The following is a 19824-nucleotide window of genomic DNA, read 5'->3' on the forward strand; positions in this document are numbered from 1 at the left end:
CTTGAATTCTGTTTTGAGTTTTTCTCTTTCAAGCAAGGGATAAAATGAATATACGTGGTTAAAAGATTCCTGTGGGAACTTGGTAGAATGCGCCTCAAAGTTAACATCATTCAATAAAACAGAAACTTCCAAATGGCCAGTAAACGAACATCTCTCTTACTTGCATTGAAACCACGTCGCATATTACTTTGGATGACACTATTCGTCCACTATGTGGAGAAATATCATCCTTTTTCCTCTTTCGATCCGTTTCTGGAAGTTGTGTTCAATTTCCCTGTGAATTACATCAACTTTTGCTCTTTCTCTCATTACGTGTTTCTCGAAAGAATCAATGTCATTTCTTATTTGAACACTATCTTTGTTTCAGGACCGAATTTGATTATACAGAAGATCAACGTGAGGAAATAGACTATGGAACACGTATAGCCGGAAAACAAATTCAGGATCGCAAAGAATGCGTCTTAAGTCACTTGCTTCATTTAATGTGATCTTGTTTGTAATTTCTCTTCAATTTCTTCAAGGCAGTCTATTAGATTTTCTGTTTTCGTACACCACGTTCACAGTTCTTGTGTTATAATTCCAGCGCGTGGGTACAACTTACGGCATTTTCTTCTTAACGATGTTTTCGAGGAAATTCCATCTCTGAGATAAATTCGAAACGAACGCAAGTATCGCTGATAAATTTGAAGAGAAAATCCTCGCTTTGGGAATATGATATGTTGATTGTTCCGTGATAAGATTAAGCTTATGGGCATAGTAATGTACGTAATATGCGTACGGATAGGGCTCACGAACCTTTGCCTGAAATCCACCAAGAGAGCCGCTAAAAACATGGGCTCCATCACAGCTCTGTGCAATCAACTTATAGCGAGAATTGCCTGCCAGGGAATTAATCTGTTCCAATAAGGTTTCTGTTATTCCACTAGCCGATTTGTCAGATGGATAAATGAATCCCCAGAATCTTTCATGTACCGAGCCGTCGTGAAGGTATCTTAAAACAATGACCAACTGACAATGGTTCGAGATGTCGGTTGTTTCATCACACTGTATACCACGAAATTCAGCCTCTTTAATCTGTTGAGATATTTCCTCCCTACACACTGCCAGCATGCAACTTAAAATGTCATTTTGAATCATCTTTGACGTTCCTTTAAATACACTTCATTACGCTATCCAGGTCAGCCGTGAAGTTAACTAATCCCTTAAAAACACCTGGATATAAAGAATGATCTTCTTCATTGTGGCCTCGGAGCGGCAATTCAAATTCCGCACAAAAACGTACGCAAGTAATGAGTCTCTTTAATATTTGCCTGTTCATGTCTACGATCGAATTATGTTTACGAATAGTTTCACTGTAGTGATCACTTAAACAAGACACGACATTGACTTTACCAAGCATTTTAAAGTCCACGGTACTAGTGATATCTTCTTGGGATCTTTCATGCTTTTTAATTTTCTCATTAATATGCTTTATATCACTTACCCCAGTGGTAATCCATTTATCTCCTTTCCTAGAACGGGAGAATAGCAGGCAAGGAAAGCAGTAAAAGGTTTCTGAGACATCACTCCCACATATCCACGGGTTCTTGTTATATACGTCAGGAGAATTAATTTGTCTTTGGGAAGCCCTATTTTCATTTTTCTTGGTCTCCGATTTTTTCAACAAGAAGTCTGGTGTCGGCCTACCACACTCCTTCAGTTCGACTTTCTTCTCGATGGAAAGAGAAGAAAACGTTAGTTCTTTAATATGTTCAACGGTAATCATACTGTACGAAGTGCAAACATAACACTACACCTACATATAAATCACAACTTTTCTCTTAATTTCACATTGTCACATTCACCTCACGAGATCATTCATCAACACAAATCTAAACATCGCGTTCTCCAGGGAGTATGGCCAACATGAGTCAAGTGGAGGAGACAGTAGTTACAGTCTTTACTCGTTTCGTTAGTTCATAATCTTAAAAATTACAAGACTATTTTAAATATATGCCGGCAAATTTAACTCAGGTAAGTGCCTCAGTAAAATAGTTCCTAGTTTTAGAAGAGAAATAGCGCAAACTGACCCATGTTAAATAGAAATCAAGTCACCAATGTTTCGGGTAGGTTGGCTGCAATGATAGGCCGCGGCAGAAACGCGCTGGAATCTCCGTTAGAACAGCACATCTCTACTGTGCCTCTGATTGGCTCCCTCAAGGCCAGTCAAGCGAGACTCGGAGTGTTTGGTCTGCTATGAGAGAGCGTCCTCCTGCGCAGGGCCAGCAGCACATAGGGCCGCAGTACAGTACAACTCGCGCCCTTGATAATAATCTTATAGCAAAATACTTCCCTTGTTAATATTTAAATTTAAAATTCCCGAATTTAATGGAACCCCGTAGGGAGCGCGCGCCTTAGCGCCTCCCAAACAAGCCGCCATTGCATATAACCTTTACCTCCTCATACCTTCCAGTTCCACTGTCTTTCCGATATTTGCATGCAAATCATCAATTAGAACAATACCAAGTTTGTTGTTGACTCCGACTACTATGTCACTCAGTTTCTCGTAAAACATGTCTATTTTGTACTTATCTACTCCATCCATCCTAAATACATTCGCGTCATTCCTTCATTTGTGTACCTAACTAAAAATCGCGATTTTGCGTTAAGTTTCGCTAACTCCCTTTGACACCACGGTAAATTACTCAGTCTAAATGCTTATTGGAACCTCAATAACTCCACTATCGAATGTATTTCTCAACCTCGGCATCACTAAAGACGCATACTAGCGAAATTAAGAGTGAGGTAGTTTTCCAGATCCATTGAAGGACACTTCCGTACCACTCTAACTGGGGACTGGATATATACTAGTATTGATGATACCCGAGCCACTTTCAAGTTTTCACCACCAGTTATGAGACAGGGACAGATGAATAAAAGTAACAAGTGTGTTCTAGACCAAACTAGAAGATGTAGTGTCCTGCAAACACTATGCCTCACAAGAAATAGGTCTGGGAATAGTTTAGGTGAACACTAACCTAGAAGAAAATGGAGTCGAGTAGTGGTGACGCAGCAGCATATGCTATTACCGTATATATAAATCAGGATAATGTTTTATTATTAGTGACCTGGTTCAAGTTGTTGTACATTTTCACAACTGGAGGACTCACACACATTTATACATACATTTTAATAATAGACTGTAATGCTGATCTGAGTGGCTCAGATGGTTTAGCGTTGGCTTTATGATCCCTACTTGGCAGGTTCGATCCCGGCACAGTCCGATGGTGTGTGAAGGTGCTCAAACGCTTGGATATATTTACTCGCACGTAAAAGAAATCCTTGGGACAAAATTCCAGCCCCTAAGCGTCTCCAAAACCGTGGGAGTAGCTGGTGGGGCGTTAAAACCAATAACATTATTATTGTTAACAGACTGTCCGGCTACATGGCGAAATGGTTAGCGTGCTGGCCTTTGGTCACAGGAGTCCCGAGTTCGATTCCCGGCAGGGTCGGGAATCTTAACCTTAATTGGTTAATTTCGCTGGCTGTATCTTGGTGTATGTGTTGTCTTCATCATCATTTCATCCTCATCACGGCACGCAGGTCGCCTATGGACGCCAAATAGAAAGACCTGCATCTGGCGAGTCGAACTTGTCCTTGGACATTCCCGGCATGTGTGGTGTGTGAGTTGCAGGGATGTTGGGGACAGCACAAAAACCCACAGTTGCAATTCAGCTAGCGAGGTGAACGGACGTAGTGCTGAACGTGCGGGAAGTACAGGAGTGCGCGAGCATGGGAGTGTCAATTGAACAATACAGATGTGCTATAGGCAGATGGCAGGCCCGATGTAGGAAGAAATCGTTACAAACGGTAAAAAACGATATCAACATCACTCATACAGTAGTGTCATTAGTTGTAGTGATGGTACTATTAGTGATTGGCGGAGTGGAGATGAACCCTGGCCCAGGACTGACATGGGACGATATCGAGAAGATTAAAGAGGTCATGCAAGAATGCCATACAGAAAAGACCAAAGAAATGCTACTAGAACAGAAAAATGATTTCAAGGACTTGAAATCATTTATACAATCAGAACTGAAGGGTATTAAAGAGAGTGTATTACAAAACAAAAATGAAATATATGGTTTGAAGAAGAAAGCACTGGAGGTAGAAGAAAAATTAAGGAAACTCGAGGAAAAAGAAAAAACACGGTCGAAAGAAGAGAGGAAGAAAAACATAATAATCTACGGATTGGCAGAACCAGGGAGAGAGAACTTCAATGACTTGATAGATAGAGTACTCTCTCTAATCAGAGAGAATTTGAAAATAGAGTGCAATGATAGTGATATTGATAACGCCTTCAGATTAGGAAGAAATATGGGAAAAAGACCAGTAAAAGTCTGCATGGTATCTGGTTTGAAGGCCCGTAAAATTTTGGAAAACATCAGAAACTTGAAAGGCACGAAGATATGGATAAAGAAAGATCTCGACAAGGAAGAAATGGAGAATGAACGAACACTACGTTTTCATCAAGGAAAAGCTAGGCATTCGGGACTAAAAGCCTTTATACGTGGAAACAGACTTATTATATCAGACGATTCGTGGAGCAGGGCATGGACAGCTGGTCAACTACGTGAGCTAGGGCATTGTCCTGATACGTCAGATAAGCGGAAGTACAGCAGTACAGTGAGCGACGCCAGCACTCCTGAGTCAACAGGTACGTGTGCAATCCTACCAAGCAGGGACAACGAACTGGATGTTGTGACGACAGAAACCGGACATCACCAACCCAGGAGATCTACCCAAGAAGGAGATGTGATCCAGAGAAAGCAAGACACCGCAGGGAGAAAAGAAGAAAAGAAACGTAAGCCAGCGTTAAATTTAAAGGAAATATGGGCAAAGAAAGGATTGACTAGGTCAGAGGAAGCTAGAGGGTCAGAGGAGGAAATAATTAGTTCCCCAAGTGGATCTATTATACAAATAGAAAAACCACGAATAACGAGAAGCAAGGCCCTGGTAGTAGCAGATATACATATGAACAAGTAACTAGACTGGGTAGTGGGATTAATCAACATAGAGGGTATACTAAGTAAACTGGGAAATGATGAATTTATAGATTTAATGAGAGAGAGTGAGATTTTTGGGATAGTAGAGACATGGTTGCCGCCTAGTAAAAATGTAATAATACCGGGATTTAAGGTCTGGAGTAAAACAAAATATAAAAGGAGTACGAAAGGGCGTCACCCAGGAGGGATAACAGTTATCGCAAAAGATGAAATTTGCAAACAAGTGGAGATATGGGAATCAGGATGTGAGGAAATGATCTGGGTCAAAACAAAAAAAGGAAATCAAAAGGGGAGAGATATGTTTATTGGCTTTGGCTACAACCATCCATCGGGGTCCCCGTTTGAGAAGGAAAATTTCTTTGAAGAACTCGTCGACGCAGTAAATCAGATAAAATTACTAAATGAAGAAGCAGGAATAATTATAATGGGGGATTTTAACGCAAGGGTTGGCCTAAATAATCCATTATACGATAAAGAAATCGGGGAAATATTAATAGAAAAAAGGAGCAGCAAAGACAAAGAGTGTAATAAAAATGGAGAGAAATTATTAGAAATATGCGCGATAGAGGAATTGTACATCTTAAATGGGGGATGGCCGGGAGATGAATCAGGCAACCTAACATATATAGTTGAGCCAGGAGGGAGTGTTATAGACCTAGTACTGGCATCTAGAGAGGCTTTAACTCTTATTAAAGAAATCCAGGTAAAAAATTGGACAGCGTCTCATCATTTCCCAGTTGCTATTCGGCTACTGAGAGAGGAAGATAATAAAGTAGACAAACAATTCTTTAACTATGAACAGAGAAAATTAGTAAGATACAGGTGGAATGAGGAAAAGAGAGAACAATTTAGATATTACTATAGGGGTAAAACCTTTGAAATTCTGAGAATAGGCATGGAGTATATGATAGAGGATAATAACCTAGATGAGGCAATAAGAATGCTTGAAAGATCAATAGAAGTAGCTGGTAAAAAATGATTGTGAGTAAGAGTAGACAATATAAAAGAAATGTATGGTATACGGAGGAGTGTAAAGAGAAGAAAAATCAAGTGATTAAGGCTTTAAAAAGGTATAGAAATGAGGGATCTCAGGCCTTACGAGTAGATTTTTGTAACCAGAGGAAAGAATACAAAGATTAAATAAGCGATAAGAAAAGTAAATGGCAGGACAAAGAATCAAAAATATTACTAAAGTACTGTAAGGAAAATGAAACAAAGAAAGTATGGAACAAAATTAGCACAATATGTAAAGGTTATAAAAGCTATGATCAAGTAAGAATATCTAATGAGGAATGGTTAACGTATTTTAAGGGGTTATTAGGGGGTAAGGACACATGGGTAGAGAACAGAAACGAAATTGGTATACTGAGACATATGGAGTTTACGCTGCCTATACTAGAAGATATAATAACCACAGACGAGGTACTAGATGTAATGAAAAAAGGGAAGGGCGGAAAATCAGGTGCTGCTAATGGAATTACGCATGAATTCTGGAAAGAGATAGGTAACAACGGTCAGATGATTGAAATAATAACTAAAATATTCAATAAAATATTTGAGGGGAAAAAAATTCCAAGATCTTGGCAGGAAGGAGTAATTTGCCCGATCTACAAAAGAAAGGGAGAAAGAACGAATACGAATAACTACAGGGGGATTACATTGTTGGACTCACTAAGTAAGATCTACACTGGGATTTTAGCGAAAAGAATTATGAAATGGGCAGAAGATTACTCTATTCTCTCGGTATACCAATCAGGATTTAGGAAAAGAATGAGAACTACTGACAATGTATTTATAATCAAAACGTTAATGGATAAGTACATAAGAAAGAAAGGTGGTAGACTATACATCGCAGCTATAGACCTACAAAAAGCTTTTGATTCAGTCAGCAGACGGGCTGTCGTTGTGAAGCTGGCCGGTATAGGAATGTCAATGAAAATGATTAAAGCCATAGAAGAATTATATGCCGAAGTAATATGTTCAGTTAAAGTCAAAGAAGATGTAATGATAGGAAAGATACACTCGAACATTGGACTTAAGCAGGGATGTAAACTATCACCAATATTGTTTTTGCTTTTTATTAATGATGTAATAGAATGCCTAGCGGAAGAGAATAATACTAGCCCTTGCTTATACAATAAAGAGATCCCCGGTTTAGTCTTCGCAGACGACATCCTGCTGCTCTCACTAACAACAGCAGGTATGCAAAGTAACCTCAAAAAATTGGTGGAATACTGTAATACATGGAATTTGAAAATAAATACCAAAAAAACAAAAGTAATGGTTTGCAAAAGAGGAAATAAATTAAAAAGAAATGAAAGGCGATGGCTGTTAGATGGTGTTGAATTAGAAGTTGTAAATAAATTAGAATATTTAGGAATAATATTAACAAAGAATGGGTTGTGGAAGGAACAGATACGTCATGCAAAAATAAAAGGTGTGGCCGCCCTATCAAGTATAAAGGCCTTAGAAAAGAAGATGCCTATTTTGCAATACAAAGTATATAAAAATGTTTTTAATGCCCTTGTGGTATCAAAAGCACTGTATGGGGTTGAAATATGGGGTATAGAAGTTGATCAAAAAGAACTAGATATCATAAATAACAAATTCTGTAAAATAATAATGGGCCTACCAGAATGTGCAGCAAATAGTGGAGTGAGAACTATATGTGGAGATATCAGCATCCAAGCAGACATAAGTAAGAAAATAGTAAAATATTGGTTAAGATTAAAAAGAGGAGAGGGGAGGGAAATATTAAATCTAGCCTACCAGCACCAGATGAGACACTTGGATGAGAATTATTGGTTATCGAAAGTAAAAGGTATGCTAGACAAAATAGGAATGGGGCTATATTGGGATAAGGAGATGAACGGTAAAGAAAACAGCTTCATTAAAATATTAACGATTAGAGTAAAGGACATAGAGAAACAGACGATCAGAGCAGAATGTGAAACCAAAAGAACACTAGTAGAATTCTGTGGCATTATCCAATATATGTCAATAAGAAAAAAATAGAATCACAAATAGGGAACTAAGAGGTGTGTTGTGGTGGCTTTTGGGTTTATACAAAAATAAGGGAATAAGTGAGAACCATAACGTAAATCAGTGTTTATTTTGTGACGACATAATGGGAGAAGCTCATTTACTGAGAACATGTAAGGGAACGGAGGCACTGAGAACTAAATACCTTGGAGATGAATATAAATTAAAAGTAGAAAGAGAGAAAGAATTTTATACAATAACCAAACTGTTAAATAGAGAATGGATCACCCCAGGAAAACTAGCTAAATTTTTCTGTATTCTAAGAAACATGTGGAAGAAAGAAATTAAAATGAGATTAGTAATAACAGAAAGTAATAACAGTACAGGTAAATGATAGTAAATGTAATGTACATGAGCACGATGATGACTGTACAACAAGAGATCTCGGTAATACTATAGTTATAAGTTTAGGACTATGTTTCTCTTGTAGTTGTTCAGTGTTCATTTATATTAGATATTGTATATTGCTAAGTAACAGATTTAATTCAGCAACATGCTAACAGTAATGATTTCCTTACAATGAGGTCGTTTGCTGTGTGTTAGACTGTTTTATTTGCTGTGGGATGGTTAATTAGTTTGTTTTGGCTGCTGTAGTATAGTAGAGTAGGGAGAGGAAGAGATAGGCTTACCTATCTCAAGCCCAGTGCTGACTCAGCACTTCTGCATGTGCAGATTAGAGTAAAGTGTGATGACAATGAAAGTTACAAGCGCAGCAGAGAGATAATATGATGATTGTACAACAAGAGATCTCGGAAATAGCAGAAATGTATGAGTTAATAAGATTTTAAGAAGTATATAGCATAAGGAAACGAAAAGACACTAGCAATAACCACAAGTATTGTTACTGTTAAACAAGCACGTGCGTCAAATATAGTAATGGTAAGGTACATGGTGGCATTTAAGCATGTAGAGGAACAGATTGATATACCTGTAAAGGTTATTTAAATGCCTGTGAAGGCGCTATGTGACTTGCCTGAAAAGGTTTCACATAATATGTAGTATCCGCTGAAAAGTGGGTTTTCACACTTATTTAATTTACTTCTGCTGTAAAGCACAAATGTGTGCCTTTGTTAGTTTACCGCAAGGTGAGCAGTTACATTGTTTGATAATGATCTGTGTTTTTTTTTTTTTGTTAATTTAAGTGTATATATAAATTAAGGTAAGATACATGTTGTCCTAGAAAGGATAGCAATGCCAACGTTTAGGACAAAACAAATTTTATTCAGTACAGTAAACAAATGTAAGAGGAAAATGTTAATTGTTAAGCATGTATCAAATTGAACAAATTGCAATAAAAGAGTACTCTCTCCCATAATTCCGGAATCCGGAACTAGGGGATGGGCGTACTCCATTCCATTCCATTCCATTCCATTCCATTCCATTCCACAAAAACCCAGCCCCCGGGCCATTGGAATTAACCAATGAAGGTTAAAATCCCCGACCCGGCCGGGAATTGAACCCGAGACCCTATGAACCGAAGGCCAGTACGCTGACCATTCAGCCAACGAGTAGGACATAATAAATGGTAGCTTGGAATAATTGCTTCGAGGGAAATACGACAGATAATACTGCTCTACCCTTCACAAACAGAGCGAGTGCTCGGCCCATCATCGTCCTTTTGCCGGGTATCATAAATCACGCCAGCTGGGACCTGGTTCACTTCCAAAACACAACGAATCGTCATTGCGGGTCCCTTTAAATCTGTCTCTTCACAGCGAGATACATCATCCCTTTCCTGCCGGCTTATCCCGACTCATTATACCTTGTATCTACCTCCGGCCTTAATTATTTTATGTATGGCGCGGCATACACTTCGTGCTAATCAATTTAACTTGAAAGGAGCTTCATCTACATTTCACAGTACCACGTCCGAGCTACAGTCTGGACAATAAGCTGTCTCCTTCCCCTCGATACGCCGAAAACAAGCCACCTTTAAGACGAATCTACTGCACGGGTCAAGTTATTCCAAGCACCCCCGAGCTAAATAGGCATGCAATGTGTATTCCAATGTCATGTCTCGTTCGTTGTATCCGACGTCTTACAATTCTAAACGGGGGTTTCCTATCTCATTATGGGGAGTGTCCAGTCAACAAATTGGAAAGGCTTGTGATGACTCCTGTTAACTAGTGAATCGGTGATGATCTGAGACATTTACACAGAATATTTACGCCCTATTATTTTACGACACTACATACCTAGTTAATAGGTTCTTAAATCTACATCATGAACTATAAACCCTTATAAATAAGCAGAAAAGAAATATGGTAGCCTCGACCATGAAGAAATACCTCCTATAAAAACCCATCAAATAAAATGCTGTCATCCCGCTGAAATAGCATACTAGCGACCTGTGTTATATCTACATGCAAATTTACCTTTTGTATTTTACATTATGATGCAATATTCAAATAGTAATAATAATTGAAAATGTATTTATCCTTCAGCGACCACGAACACAGCTTTACAGGAGGGCACACCCATATATTTACTCGGTCTTCATGATGCCCTCAGCGATGTGAAGTCTCTTGATGACCAACTGGTGACTCACGAGCATGACGGCTTGATCTCGTGCGAAGTTCCGGACGATCTCTGCTATACAAGGCGAAATTCCGGCAGGCAGCTAGATATCTCGTTCACTCCGACGTTCTTGCAGACTCCTTATGTAAATGAGGGGAAATTGTTTAATGCGAATGCGTTAGTTTATATCACACATCACAGATTAAACATATGGTTGGTTCTGCTCAATGACACGAGCACCCCAGCCTAATGATGGTTATGTCTCTGAAGCCCGACATTATTTCCTCCTCACCTACCTATCCTTCTTAATGATAATTAATCTAGGCCCTGAAGTTTCACTGGTTCACGTAGAAATGTCACTGGATACGCTACTAATGTGATAACACTCTCGTACTACATAACAATAATTCGGGCATACTCCACTGCACTTCGACATACGTAGGTCGAGCTCTTTACTGCGTTAGGGATTTTATCTGACGAGACACTGCCCTTATTCATTGCCGACAACGGGCCGTTCATTCACCTTCCTAATATTTCACGTTCGTTTCTGATACACTCGCTCCACGCATTTAGCTACTGTAGATACGTGCCTATTTATGTGAATGGAGCCGTACTAGTTTAGCCATATATATAGGGCTCGATGCACGACCTCCTCGTCACACGGAGAACGATCATCACGGTTTCGTACCGTTTCTACTAAATTGGTTAGCGGTGCACTGTACCTTACACTGTACAAGCAAATAGCTTAATCAGATTGTGGTTACTTCAACATAAAATCACAGACTTTAATACATCACTGTGGTGTACTGTTCGCACTTCAGAATGATTCCTTCACAAAGAACTCACACAAAAGTCACGACGAACTGGTGACGAACTGGTGGCGAACTGAAAATGAACTGGTGATGTCTGTTTCTCAGCTCCTTAATATATAGGCAAGATACCCTGAAGCTGGCAGAGAGGGGAAAACACGCCTCTTTCTCAAAATGCGCTTCGGTAATACGTTACATACAGCTCCTGTATTCACATTTTCACGGAGTGAATCTTATTAAATTAGCTTCGTGGATTCTCGAGCAATCTTAAAAGCGTCCTTTGGTCTCTGTCGATGGATGGTGACGCGTGCTAGGGGAATCCTTGAGCTCATTGCCGCGGTTAAGACCTAAAATCTGGTAACCACTAAGGCGCACCCTTGTTACGGCGAAATTACCGTTTTATCAATTATGTAGAGTACTTCTCGGCTTCATAATTATGTGTAAAATTCCCTAATTCAAATGAATGTTTGCACGTGGCTATCCGTTGAGTACTGTGCGATTTGTATTAATTGTCTGGTGAAAAACAATTAAATTCGGCGAGTTAGCAGTGGTGAATGGATGAGGGAAATACGGTATAATGTTAGTTCTTACGTTGGATATCCTCCATAAGCTCTGCTAGTGACCTAGATTCTCAGTCACGTGATAACGCGTCTCTTTTCATCTCGCTCGCGATTGGAGTGAGAAAACTTCAAGTACCAGCGCTCCTGCAATGCTTCGCTGCTAATTACCGGCAACTAGAGTTGGGTCGCGCGAGTCAGCGTGCTGTCATTCGTGTCCCAGAACGGGTGGAAAATTCCAAACGTGGACAATTTTTATCGTAGAATGACGCGAAAAAAGGCATATTTCATCCCCTGGGTATCATGACATACTACAGGTTACGTTGTGAATGGTCACAATACTAATAACTCAATGAGCTGTTAAATCCTCAACTAGCGTTCACGTTAGTGAAAAGAGAAAACTGCTCCTAACTGGTTTAGTAAGCCACATTATTCGTTCCACTTTTTGGTGAATGACTGTTCGATTCACTGGATTATTTATAGTTGTGATATGATCCGATTACATAAGAAATGGACATTTACGTTTTACATATTTGACAGTTGCCAGTTATTTAATGCCCGAAGATGGAAACGCAGTTATAAATATCATCAATTATGGGTTAGAAATGTGTAATCTTGTTGCAAACCAAGAACTTTGTCGAAATTTAGAGTATTCTTTTTTTTAAGATACAGTATTTATCACTGAATATTGTGTGAAAAGTTGTCAGATGCATTCCAGATTCTGTGGACTCCACGAACAAGGAGTAGCAAGGGAATCCTGCGAGTATACTTCTTTTACTTCCTTTTCATATTTTGTACCTTATCCACAACTGTGTGAAATCAGTTTTTCACTGTTTACCTACTGAAGCTACTTCCCCTTTGTTCAAGAGCCATTTCTCTCACAACTCTTTCGATAATAATTCTTTCTTTGCCGGGCTGAGTGGCTCAGACGGTTAAGGCGCTGGCCTTCTAACCCCAACTTGGCAGGTTCGATGCTGGCTCAGTCCGGTGGTATCTGAATGTGCTCAAATACGATAGCCTCGTGTCGGTAGATTTACGGGCACGTAACAGAACTCATGCGGGACGAAATTCCGGCACCTCGGCGTCTCCGAAGACGTAAAAGTAGTTAGTGGGACGTAAAGCAAACAACATTATTGTTATTATTTAATTATTTCTTTCAGGTACGTTAGTGAGCGAGAACTAAACCGTTATCAGAATTTAAACTGTTATATTATTTACACTGAATGGTGTCCTAATATTAAGAATATGCTATTTGCTTTACGTCGCACCGACACAGATAGGTCTTATGGTGACGATAGGACAGGAAAGGCCTAGGAATGGGAAGGAAGCGGCCGTGGCCTTAATTATGATACAGCCCCAGCATTCCCCTTGTGTGAAAATGGTAAACTACGGAAAACCACCTTCAGGGCTGCCGACAGTGGGGTTCGAACACGCTATCTTCCGGATGCAAGCTGACAGCCACACGCCTCTAACCGCACGGCCAACTCCTCCGGTATTAACAATATGAGCCATTCAATTCGGTTAGTATTTGTTTCATAATAATAATAAAAGCAGTAATAACAATAACAACAATAATAATCGGCTTAGCCCGGCTAACTACATTCACGGTTTCCGGAGACGCCAAGTTGCCGGAAGTTTTGCCCTGCAAGAGTTCTATACGTACCAGTAAATGTAACGACACGGGGCTCGCGTATTTGAGCATTTTCAAACACCACCGGACTGAGCTGGGCTCGAATGCACCAAGTTGGGCTCAGAAAGCCAACACTCTGCCATCTGAGCTACTCACGCTGGTCGTTTTAATGTAATTATGATTATGATGGTATTTTTTGAACTACTGAAGAGTGTGAGAAATTTCTGTACATTACAGATCCTATTTTATTTAATTTTCTTCTTCGGTACGTCACTATCAATTCGACGAGTACTTTGCTGAGGACATTTAACGCTTTCGAGTGCATATGAAACCCACCTGAGAACCAGCACAGTCAGCCAGTATTCAGTGACAGGCATTTGTTTTGAATATCTCCTTTTACTTCTCTGGAACCTATATATTTCGTGGCTCAGACGGTTGAGGCGCTTGACCTCTGACCCCAACTTGGCAGATTCGATCCTGGCTCAGTCCGGTGGTATTTGAATCTGCTCAAATATGTCAGCCTCATGTCGATATATTTATCGGGACGTAAAATAACTCCTACGGGACTAATTTCAGGCACTTCGGCGTCTCCAAAAACCATTAAATTAGTGTGACGTAAAGAAAATAACATCATTATTATCGGGATTATTATTATTAAAATCAAACAATCGTATCAGCACACATGCTGTATGGTGCAGTTCATAACCGATTTTCGGACACTAAGTTCCATCATCAGTGATTAAAGAATGTAAACCGTACTAATCCACATGGGTATATCGTCAACAATAAAATGATGAATTAAACATTAGAAGGGCTGGCTGGACATGCTGTTACAGATATTCGCCTAGCAGCTTAGGTAAGTCTAACAGCCGTCGGAACCACTGATCCCAGCTGAAGATGATAATGATTATTCATATAGGGTCTGAGGACATAAAGGATCATCATTCCCGTGGACGAAAGTTCCCCGAGACTACCTTGTAACCTGTGCCGTTGTGAGATATTGCTCGGTTACTTAGTATAAGTGGTTAGACGCTCGCTCCTTATGCTCAGTGTTATGAGGTGGAACCCCAGCGCTAAATTATTGTACTTTAAAGAACACTTCTTAAGACAAAACATTGGTTCTAAAATGTTTCATAAAACCAGCAATAGTTGAAGTGGTGTTTATTATTATTTATTTATTCCTTAGTGGTTTAAAGCCACAGCAACTCATCGAAGGTTTATGGCGAAACAAGGATCTGAAAGAGCTTGGGTTGGGAAGGTAACGCTCGTGGTCTTAGTTGAGGTACAGCTCCAGCATTTGCCTTGGGTGAAAATGTGAAACCACGGAGAATCATCTCCAGGACCCCCGACGATTGGATTCGAACCCACCATCTCCCAATGCAAGCTCACAGCTATGCGACTCTAACCGCATGATCAACTCGCTCGGTTTATTATTATTATTATTATTATTGTTATTATTATTATTATTATTATTACGGACCGAGCTCGATAGCTGCAGTCGCTTAAGTGCGGCCAGTGTCCAGTATTCGGGAGATAGTAGGTTCGAACCCCACTATCGACAGCCCTGAAAATGGTGGCCACGGCCACTTCCTTCCCACTCCTCGCCCTTCCCTGTCCCATCGTCGCCATAAAACCTATCTGTGTCGGTGCGACGTAAAGCAACTAACAAAAACAAATTATTTTTACGGTATATGTGGTAAGTGTTTTCTATGCATGTTATATTTAGATCAAAGTGCCGAGCACTCGGCCATGAAGATGGGTCCTTTACAATTTAGCGTCACTCTTCTCTTTATATGAGTAACTTCTGTAATTGTACTTGCAAATGTACTCATTCAAATCCCAGTCATGGAGTATACTTTCCTCATCCCTCCCATACTGGAATGAGCAACTCATTTAAACTTTCAGATTAATTTTATCAGTCTGGAGTACAGTTAAACTCACTCATAAACGTAACTCATAACAACATAAGCTATTAGGCAAAGAGGAAAAGGAACTGATGACTGTGGTTCCTTTAGCCTCCGAAGTGAAGTTTCTGCACCTCTCGAGTTCGGTTGCGACAGTAGAGAGTGTATATGCTTGGTTCCAGGATGTTTAAACTCGAGATTTACTGCTGCAATGCAACGTTCGTATTGAAAATAAATTCTCCATTTCTAGTCTGTTGTAAAGTAAATTTATCACACTAAGCATAAGACAATGTAACCTCTGGCTCCAATATTCTGTAGCCCGCTACATTGTACTAAAAGTTGAACGTTTTGCGAAAGATCTATTCTTCCGTCTTCTCTCGCCCTTTGTAACTTCGTCTACTCCTAAAATCATAAAGAACAAAGGCAAAGTTCAGGGGTAATTCTAACGGATAAGTTAGTTTCCTGGAAGAAGGGAAGAGAAGAGAGAGAGAGAGAAAGAGGAAGTAGAGAGAGACGTAGACGACACGAACGAGCAGAGAGGGATACCATTTAATTCGGAGCTATGTTTCGTTTTACAAGTCTTCTTTAAATTATTCAAATGAAATTCAAACTCTTTGCAACAAAAACTTATTCGTGCTACCCTGAAGTTTTCAATATGTATGTTATATATAACGACATCTTGAAGACACATTACATGAGTCTGCTATTTAAATAAACCTAGTTTAAAGTCATATTTCATCTCATATGGTAAGTGAATATCTACAGTCGACCTGAATTTGCAGTTAAATAAGGAGGAAGGTACTTTTACATGATTATACTATGATATATAAGGAAGCAGAACCAAGCAAAAGGAAGTGCCTCATCAAAAATTGAGAATTCATAGAAGGAAACATTCGAATTTCCATAAATAACTTTTAGTAGTGTTAAGCCTCTTATGCTTGTGAGTTAGTCATTTTCAAGTACAAACCAGACGACATAGTTTACTTATGACAAACTTCTTGTGTAAACAAGCAAGTACCATTTAAAAATACCTTGCATATTTATCCTGTAAATTCTAGGTCGGGGAAGAAATTTTACATCTTCATCGTGCCCTTCCAGCTAAGTGCGGGCACTTTTAGCCACGTGACAACTACACTATCGTGCAGGATAATCGTATCCTCCTGAGGAATGACAATCATCATAAACGGGTGGTCGTGATCACCGAGAATGGATTCATAATCAAATCAATCATGAGTGCCTTCCACACAGATGAAGGACCTAGAGAACATTCCCCATACCACAACATTGCTCTGCCGCTTTGTGTTCGTCCAACAATGGTTGCAGAGTGTTCATTCTTCGACACGCTGTCGTTCATCCATTCTATGCAACTGCAAACGTGACTCGTAGGAGAAGGCTATCCATAGCCTATCAGCAGCGTCCAGTCGCCACACTGTTGAGCAAATTCCAGTCGTTTTCGTCGATTCATCTTCGGTAGCATGGGTGCTGTCAGTCTCTGTCCACTCCGGAGCCCCATTCGCAGAGAAATTCGCTCTACTGTTGCGGTAGAAACGTGCCTGGATGCCCCTGTTTTATTTGGATAGTGAGCTGTAACACTGTAGCCTGTTGGTTCGCCTTCACGCATCGTCGTATTCGCTGTTCACCTCGGAAATCAATGGCGCGTGGAGATCCACAGTTTTCACAACAGTTATTCCCAATAGCGCCATTCGTCCACTCATGATATACCTTTTCCCCAGAGGCATGTGAACAGTTCACAAATGTTTATTTTCCGTGTTGTACCGTGTTGTTGTTTTCTGTACATTACGTACAGTTTGCCGAAGTTGTCTATCATACAGAGATTACAATGTACAGATCACAACATAAACACGCAGGTCAAACCTCCTATTACATAACGGCGCGGGCAAGCCCCACTACTCGGCTGTGACACATGCCTTCCAGAATTCTCATGATTGCTGCCTGGGGGACTGATTACCTCGGATCGAGTAGGTGTATTTCAGTCGTATTGACAAAGAGTACTGCAATGTATTCGAAACGTCGGCAAACTGTACGTAATGTACGGAAAACAACAACACGGTTCAACCCGGAAAATAAACTAAATAATTCGACACTCCGTGGAAGCTTCACCTCTAAGATTGTTCACAAACGTCGCTCCTTCCAAAATACTGCCCCCACTTCCCTCGAAAGCCTATGATCGTTCCTTTTTTTCAACTCGGTTAAACCGCTTCCCTTACCCGCGACAGCAGGAAGTGCGATACGTACAGCCTGCCTATCCGTCACATTATACTCCTACTTGACCAGCCCACGTCACGGGACATGCGTCATGGGCTACGAGCAGCAGGTTTTCAAAACAATGTGATTCCACTGTGCATATCTGAATTTGTTTATGGCAAATAGCGAACTATTTTCTGATCGACGACATTTGAGTGGATTTTTGACTGTTTTTTATAAAGTGAGAAAATTACGTTTTAAATGTTTTACTGTTACATGTATTATAAAACAGGACAAGTTCTGAGCCGGTGGAATCTGCTCAAAATATGTCCAATGTAATTTCGTATTTCCTTATATTTTGGAAGATAAAATGTCGAAAAGTAATAAATGGAAAAAAAATCATATACAGGAAATGAAACACACATTTAGTGATGAGTAGTTCAATAAACCCAATCTCGCATTAATGGGCTCTACTGCTAAAGGACGAGCACCTCCGATCAATTCAAGAATGAGGATTCTAGGTACCGGTATGTAAAAGGATGATGAACGGTAAAAAAGTGAAAGAAACTCCAACACTAGAGAACCGATTACGTACGTGATCAAAATTCGTATCACTGGTAGACGAATATAACGATAAAGGAGAGGAACCTGATTAATGAAACAGGTATAACGACAAACATGTTTGTAATTTCATGTGACCTTAATTCTAATTAATTTAGGGAACGATATCTAAAATATTTGACCGTAATATAGTGATACGGTGCATTTATGGGTACGATACAGTATAATGCCTTCTAAAGTATAATGCCATCCAATCCCTTCCAATTATAAGGTCAATACCTTACTAATACGGAAGAAGTAGAACGGCTGAATGGCTTCCACTTCGATTCAGCAATATGCACCATCTGGTATCCCATAGGATACCGTTCACTATGGTAAGCTTACCTCACTAGTTCACCGTTATGATTATCTTCGAGCTCGAAACTGAATAATTTTTACCGATGTCTGTGTGCTTTGAAGGTTTTTTTGTCTCGAGTGCCTTCACTCATTTGAAATTATGGCTGGACTACTAGAGTACGGGGAGCACTCAGCTTTATCAAGACACCAGATGAGAGGAAATGTTGAAAATCTCACTACCAATCTTCCTCAAGTGGTTTTCCAAGGGTCTTTTTACTTCAGTTTCAATCTGCATGCGCCTGGATTCGAACCGTCCCACCATTATTATCCCTATGGGTGACCTGCACGTTGTCTCTTCAAATACGTTTGCCATTCAGCTCTCGACTCTTAGATGACGTACTTCGAGTGCATGGCCATCCTCGCAATGTAATATTTTTGTTTTATCTCTGAATTCATGAGTTCAGGCGTTCATTTAATCTAACATTTTACCATAATGGATCACTTGGCGCAAGCTATAGACTCTATCCTATTACGTGCAAACGCCATGCTATAATATATTGTTTACCGAAAGGTCTTTACCTCTCGTCACGAGTATTACATATACCCTGTTTACATTTGAATGGTACCCTCGATTTACGTTTCTGCCACATGGCAAGCAATGCAATATCAACCTTAAGAAACAGCTGTGATAAATGGGTTGCCTGCATTGGAGAATTATGAAGGGCCAGTGGACCACCCGATATATTCAGGACCGGGCGAGTTGGCGTGCGGTTAGGAGCGCACAGCTTTGAGCTCGCATCCGGGAGAAAGTGGGTTCGAACCCCACTGTCGGCAGCCCTGAAGATAGTTTTCCGTGGTTTCCCATTTTCACACCAGACAAATGCTGGGGCTGTACCTTAATTAAGGTAACGGCCGCTTCCTTCCCATTCCTAGGCCTTCCCTGTCCCATCGTCGCCATAAGACCTATGTGTGTCGGTGCGACATAAAGCAACTAGCCAAAAAAAGGTACATTCAGGTCCTACCTTATGCCATTATTTCTTATTTGCTTGCCTGCAGAAACCCTTAACTTCACGTATGAATTTCATTTCCGTATCCTGTATTCTAGATTTACCTTTGAGATAAGAGGCTCGATTTTTCCAAGCATATGGTAAGTTCACCCTCCTCATCGATGTATTTAATTTTACCAGTTAGCAATTAATCAAACGTTTCAATAACGAT

This window comes from Anabrus simplex, chromosome 2, assembly GCF_040414725.1.
Source record: "Anabrus simplex isolate iqAnaSimp1 chromosome 2, ASM4041472v1, whole genome shotgun sequence".
NCBI classification, from domain to species: Eukaryota; Metazoa; Arthropoda; class Insecta; order Orthoptera; family Tettigoniidae; genus Anabrus; species Anabrus simplex.